This window comes from Armigeres subalbatus, chromosome 3, assembly GCF_024139115.2.
Source record: "Armigeres subalbatus isolate Guangzhou_Male chromosome 3, GZ_Asu_2, whole genome shotgun sequence".
Lineage (NCBI taxonomy): Eukaryota > Metazoa > Arthropoda > Insecta > Diptera > Culicidae > Armigeres > Armigeres subalbatus.
The window spans coordinates 375,452,143-375,458,752 of NC_085141.1; the positions used below are offsets into that span (position 1 = coordinate 375,452,143).

Sequence of the window (6,610 nt, forward strand, 5' to 3'; positions counted from 1 at the left end):
CTAATAAGCGTTTTGTAGATAGACTTCTTCTGCTTTTTTCTGTGGCGAGCCATCTGGTGGGACGGCTCAAGGTGAGGGCCAGTCACTGTTGACTATATGCCCTTGTAGATAGTCAGTTTAGTTCGGCGGTGAACTCTATTCCATCAGGTGTTTGCAGGTCAAAGTACGACTTCCTGTCATAATGCGTCTCCGAATTTCTGCGGTATCGTTATCGGAGGTCACCAGTGAGTCAGACCAAATTCTTCAATCTCTTCGATTTCGTCAGCTTCGATTGATGATGTTTGATGACAAGTCCGATCGGCTTTGCTTCTCTATGATCTTCGTAGCATCTTCATCATTTTGTAGATGGTACACACGACTGACATCCACTCCTGCGACAGAACCTCATTAATTTCAAATTCACCACACGTTTATCTACATACATTTCCCAAAGCCCAAATCTGGCGTAATAGTTTTCGTACAGTGCAACTCAAATTATTTGTTCAGCATAACTAAGCAAACAATCTACCATTATTACAGCCCCATATTCGTTATGGTTTTTCATCTCGTGCTCGAAAAAATATTGGAAAAGCACGTGGTTTACAAAATTGCCGATTTCTGCCTTTATTGTATAATCACCTTAAATTATCGAACTCCGATAATAATTGAGTTTATTCAACATTATCGCAGCAAGCGATTCGTTCAACACAATTAACTTTATCGGCGATAACGATATGGTCACTCCTGATAGAATCAATTTTCAAAGTGCTCGCGTTTTCGAGGGCACCCACTCGATCTGGAAGCAACGCACAACTGTCATTTTCATTTTGTCACGCGTGCTGACGCAGCAAAGCTGAATCAACAAAAATGACGGTTGTCCGCCGCTCTCTATCGAGTGGTGTCCCTACAGCACTAACGACCTGTCAGAAATGACCTTGATTAACATCAAGATTGAGAAGCGATCTGTTCAAGATTAGGAAGAGCTGCAGCTGTTGGCAAAAGTATCAATTAGAAGCCTGCCATGGGTTGAAGGACTCTAATATTGTGTTTTCTTTGTGGGGGTTCCCATATCCAATAGGTTATGGGCCCAGTATGATTCTGCTGGCATGGACTACTACATTTCGCGGAAGGCTGCATAGTTGATGTATCGTTGGACATTGCCGTTCGACACGGTATGTAGACTATCCGAACAACTGAGCGTTCATGTCGCCGTGACGATTTTAACGTCTCACAGTGACCATCATCGATGTCTGCTCCAGCTGTGCATAGAACGCTTCTTTCTCGTCATCGTGTCTCTCTTAGTGTGGGTAGTGCATGTTGATGATGCTATAGTTGAAGAAACGGCCTTCTGTTCTCAGCTTGCACATCCTTGCGTTGATTGACCGCCACCCAATCACGCATTGGTGCATCTTACCCAGCACTATAAAGCCGGCTCCCAGTCCGTTGGTGGTGCCACAGCTTTGGTAGAAGGTAGCCGCTCGATGACCTCTTTTACAGACTTTCTGTCTGTTTAGTTTTACTTGCGCACCTCTATGCGCTATGATGGCATTTGATGTTCGCCGTTCGGACAAACGAACTGAGACGATAGGCTCGTATATAGACCTTTTCACGAGACGTTTTAAATCAGCTGATTTGACTGTTCTTCTATGAAAATGACAGCTTTGGGTTTGCGCGTCCTGTTCAGCGGTTGTAAACAAGTTCAGTCTCGCCTTTCAACGAGACTGTTATCTACTTCCGCTTGTCAAATCGGCCTTTTCTCCATCTTCATCTCTTTAAAAGTGGCGACAACAAAAAAAAGATAACTTTCGCGTTTGCGTTAAATCTAGCGATTACGGGAAAAAAAAATCACTACACAGGAAGTAGCTCGTGCGAATGCCCACCAACCAAACTTGGTATATCCGCCTATGGTAGCCACGGTTACCAATGCACCAATGAGCACTTGGGATGGCGGGGCGAAGGTTATGCAAGGTTAATGATTTTGCTCAGAAATACCAAGGTTCTGGATGCGATGTAAGAGGCAGCAGTGGTAGAGCGCAAGTAAGAAGCCTTATTAGGTTTCCGACCTTCAGAGCGACTGCATCAAACGCACAGCAACCATAGATCGGAGGTATGGAATTTTCGGCAGCAAGGAGGACAGTCTGGAAAACAAAGACAGTGAACATGTCCCACAAATGACCTGCAAGTTTTGCGGGGTAAAAGGTCGCATCCATAAAAAGTGCTTTAAGCTAAAGATGCAGTCAATTTGGTCGAAACATATAGACCAGGACCCTCCACAGACTGTCAGATTACGGAGCTTCTGGATAAAACCACTCTGGTACATTCGCGGACTCCCCTAGTGCCACATAGCTCGAAACACTCCTCGTCTTCCCGGATGACCAGCCCGCCTGACAGCATTCTCGCTATCGCGCAGGCTGCTTCGTGCGATATCGTGCAATAGGCAGATATTACTCTGAGAAACATCAAGCGGTACGTGCTCTCCAGCTTCCACCGGTAACTGATTACCCTCAGTGCACTGGCCCAGGACGTCGCCGTACCCAAGAATAGATACGGCAACGTCTGCCAGTAGCCTACGTCTACTGGCGCACACCTTGGAACTCGATAATGACGCAACAGCAGTCGGAGCCCTCTTGCACGCATAGTCGACATGGCTGCCGAAAGTCAGCTTGTCGTCTATTATGACTTCAAACTCCGCTTTGATGTGATTGCGACATCACCCACACTAATCACTACATGTTCTACCGCCTTGCGTTTGTTGGCGATAACCACTTCCGTCCTATATTAAGCAAACTCCAGACCTTTGGCGCTCATTCAGTCCGCAACTTTACTTCCCGTAGACCTCCAAGGTTACGAACTTAAGGGAATTTAAGTCCCAGAGCCAGTCGTAAATAAGGTTCAATTTTTGACGGGACTTACGTCTTTCTTTACTATACTGGGTGTCATTTAGATTTTGGAAATCGAGACGTTACGCTGGAAGGAAGATTTCGAACGTTACTAGCGCCTTTATCTTTCGATGGATTTTAGATTATATATCAATCGACTCGGACCTTCTCAGCAATTTGCCAACTTCATTGAAACTTATGATTTTAACGATAAGCTATTGAAAATTTCAAATCTTGTCAAGGTCAATAAAATTTCATATATAATCAATGTCGTGCATTCCTACACGGACATCAGAATGCATTGCCACATGCCTTCGGATCCACCGCAAGATTTACTTTGTGCATAAAAGCAGTGCCTTCCGTTGCGAGTCATTACAGTTTGTGCAGCAGCGCGCTGCGTGCTTTCGCTCCGCATTGTTCTCGCATTTTTTTAGCTCAGCGTACGGTCGCCGGAGAGAGCTCCGGTGGGTCTGCAGTGTGCATGAAAGAAGAGGGCGCATTTTTTACCGTTCTATGAGATGGTCGGATGCAGTGGTGTCGGTTGAGTCGATACAATCGCCTCGCTCGGAGTTCATGGCAAGAGGCTGCGGAGGGCAGCGGTGGTGGATGAAGAATAATAAAATTATCCCAGAGAGATTTAGTCTGCTCATCCAGGGAAAGTGATTGGTTTAATAATCCACAACTATAACAGTTTTGATTCCTTAGCAAACAATCAACTACTATTGAATATAGAAATTGATTAAAAAATTATTTCATTCATTCGCAGCAGGCATTGGAATTAAATGATACATTCAGCAATGGTGTTGATATCCATTTTAAATTAGGAAATTTTGCCGTGTTAAATGTAAATGTTTTAAAAATAGTCAAAAATAATTTCCAGAAGAATATTTTTAATAAACATTATTTTATACTTTGGTTCATTTTCAGAAATTATATTATTAAACTGAACTCATAGTTTGGAACCAAACATTAATAGTAGTTTTGTGCAACTTTGCAAAAGATGATTTTTCAGCAGAGTTGTACGTTTATCCAACGAGCTGTAAAAATTAAATCCTTTACTCAAAGACGAACTGTAAACCAGGTACACCGATTCTTTTTTTACACGGATTTTTTACACGGATTTATTTTTTATACGGAAGCATCCGCCATTAACAAAGACCCGTTTACTTTTTTACACGGATATGTTTTGCACGGCTTTTTTACACGGATTCTCAAAATATCACGGATTATTTTACGGTTTCTCAAAATAACGGATTATTTTTACACGGATTTTTTTCACGGCTACATCCCCGTGTAAAAAGAATCGGGTGTATTGATGATCAGAAATTGCAAAATTCTAAAATTTCTTATTCTAAATTCTATTTCTAAAATCTACAAATTCTCTACATGTGTTTGAGTACATAAGGGTTCAATAGTTAGAAACAATGCGATTCTAATTATGTTTTAATTATTAGTTTCATTTCCAGAATTTTGAAAAAACAAATCGCTAATAATTCTACTTAGTATCAAAGTTGTCGTTTCCAATATCAATTCCTATACCAATCAAACCCATAGATTCAAAAGATAAATGTAAATACGTTACGATTATTAAGTCCTACGTCTTCTCGCGGTTATGTTCAAAACATTACCCAGAACTTTTTTTTTTTAATTCGGTTAAAGAGCCACCTCTGGTCTTGGCCATCTCTATTCTTCAGGCATTACCCTACGGCTTCACGTTGACAGGTTGTCGAAACACGCTCTCTTGCTGCTCTTAATGGCCTGGTTGAGGTCAAATTTCACAGCACGAAACACTTCACGGCGGCCCGCTCTTGCCTCCTCGGTGACGGCTTGCATCCATCGTCTACTTAAGGCAGGCTTATCGAAAACTCGCAATCAGCACTCCATATACCGGGCATTTGCCGTTTCTCGGCATTGGTGGCATCGCACGCTTCCAGAACAACTACTAGCGCATTCCCGCTTGCTGGTGTTGGCTGCCACCCCAAGGCCGCGGTGCTTCGCTGTGATTGGTCTTCCACCCACGGGCCTGTCAAGAGCCAGACCAGGACTGACAAACGTTACATCAATACACGACTCGACCCCATTCCTACGGAATGTGCTAGTGGAACCATCATTGACTCGTCGATAGCCTGTCGATCATCTGGTTGAACTGTTTTAATGGCCACCTTGGTCGGGCACAGCAGCTACAGTTGATCTTGGCTATCGCGACACCTAGCAAGGAGTGTACCACCTCTTAAACCGGGTACCATGCCGTCGGGCAAATAGCCGCCATCTTAGACCCGCCCGCCACCCAATTGCCGTTATCGACAGGGCAGTTGTACGTTTCGGACAGGACGACGACATCGACTCCGAGACCGACTGCCACAGCAGCTGCTGGGCAGGTGCACAGTGGTTAATTCGGCTGTATACTTGCACGGCTTCTTTTTGTATGTCTCTCCGATTGGACACGAACTATTCGCTCTCTAGTCCTTTGTGCTGTCATAGACCTATTCCCAGCTTAGCTTGTTTTTTTCTTTAATTCCAAGATTTTTTTCATTCCACGGTCCAAAATTACTCGTTTTTACATTTTCGTGCCTGCTCTGTCATTACAGAATATGAGACTCTGTGTAATTCACCGTTGTCTAAATAAGATGCAATCCTTCTACGGTACTTGTTTTTTCATAAGAGGCAGAACCGCGCAATTCCTGCATACCCTTCTATTCCAATGTGAAAGGCACATTGATAATGACACCAATTAGTACGATGATCCGCGGACCTTACAGCCGTTTCTTTTCAACCCTGCATCTTTTTGTAAGAAGGTTCTTTAAGATTTGTTGGGTAGAATTTAAACACCTCTCTAGAAAATCGGTTTAAAAATACTGAGTTCTTAAATCTGGCCCTCACGGTTTCTAAATAGCATACAAATTTCAAATTCTAGCTGTCCTAGCTGTCTAGGACCGCGTAAAATGATGGTAAAGAACAGCATAGCATGACATGATGCACAAGAGAGTCTAATGCATAGGCCATTGCCGCGGCAGAACTTTTACAACTGCGTCCAATCAGTATACCCCTTTGTCAGCTTTTGAGAACTTCTCAAACAAAGAGACAGACATCGAAGATAACAAACTTTTCGGAACAGCAAGCCGGATTTCGCAGAGGCGACATCAAAACCGCTGTGCTTCGAGTGTACGATGATTTGGGAAGCAAGATCGATAAACGAGGCTCTGGTATATTGCTGCTGCTGGACTTCTCTAAGGCTTTGATACCATCCCTCACAAAAACTAGTGAATAAACTACAAGACCAGTTCAACTTCTCCTCTAGCGCTGAGAATCTGATGGTGTCGTATCTCCCGGAGACAAACGGTTTCTGTGGCGATTGCTGCTCAAGTAGTGTTGGAGTGCCATCTGGTGTACCGCAGGCTCAGTCCTTGGTCCTCTACTCTTCAGTTGCTCAACGATCTACCAACGGTACTGAAATACTGCTCAATACAAATTTTCGCTGATGATGTGAGCTTTATAGCTCGGCTTGCCCTTGCACGCGAGAACTCGTCAGGATGGTGAATATGGACCTTGAACATGTCGCAAGTGGTCACGGAGAAATAATCTTCATGTTAATCCAAGCAAAAGCAAGGCATTGTTTATCACAAGTAGACGTCTCTGCTGGTGATTTTACCCACCAGTTCCTGGAATTGAGATGGATGGTCAGAGCATTGGTTGGTCGAAAGACAAATAACCTCGGATTCGTCTTTCAAAATGATTTGCAGTGGGATGGACCG

The 6,610-nt window shown here is 43.6% G+C and overlaps 1 protein-coding gene across 5 annotated transcripts in view; it reads left to right on the forward strand.

Annotated features, from left to right (window-relative positions):
* The window catches only part of LOC134226558 (sodium-dependent transporter bedraggled-like), an 822,794-nt gene that overhangs the window by 262,368 nt on the left and 553,816 nt on the right, over nt 1–6,610 (forward strand). The window lies entirely within an intron of this gene.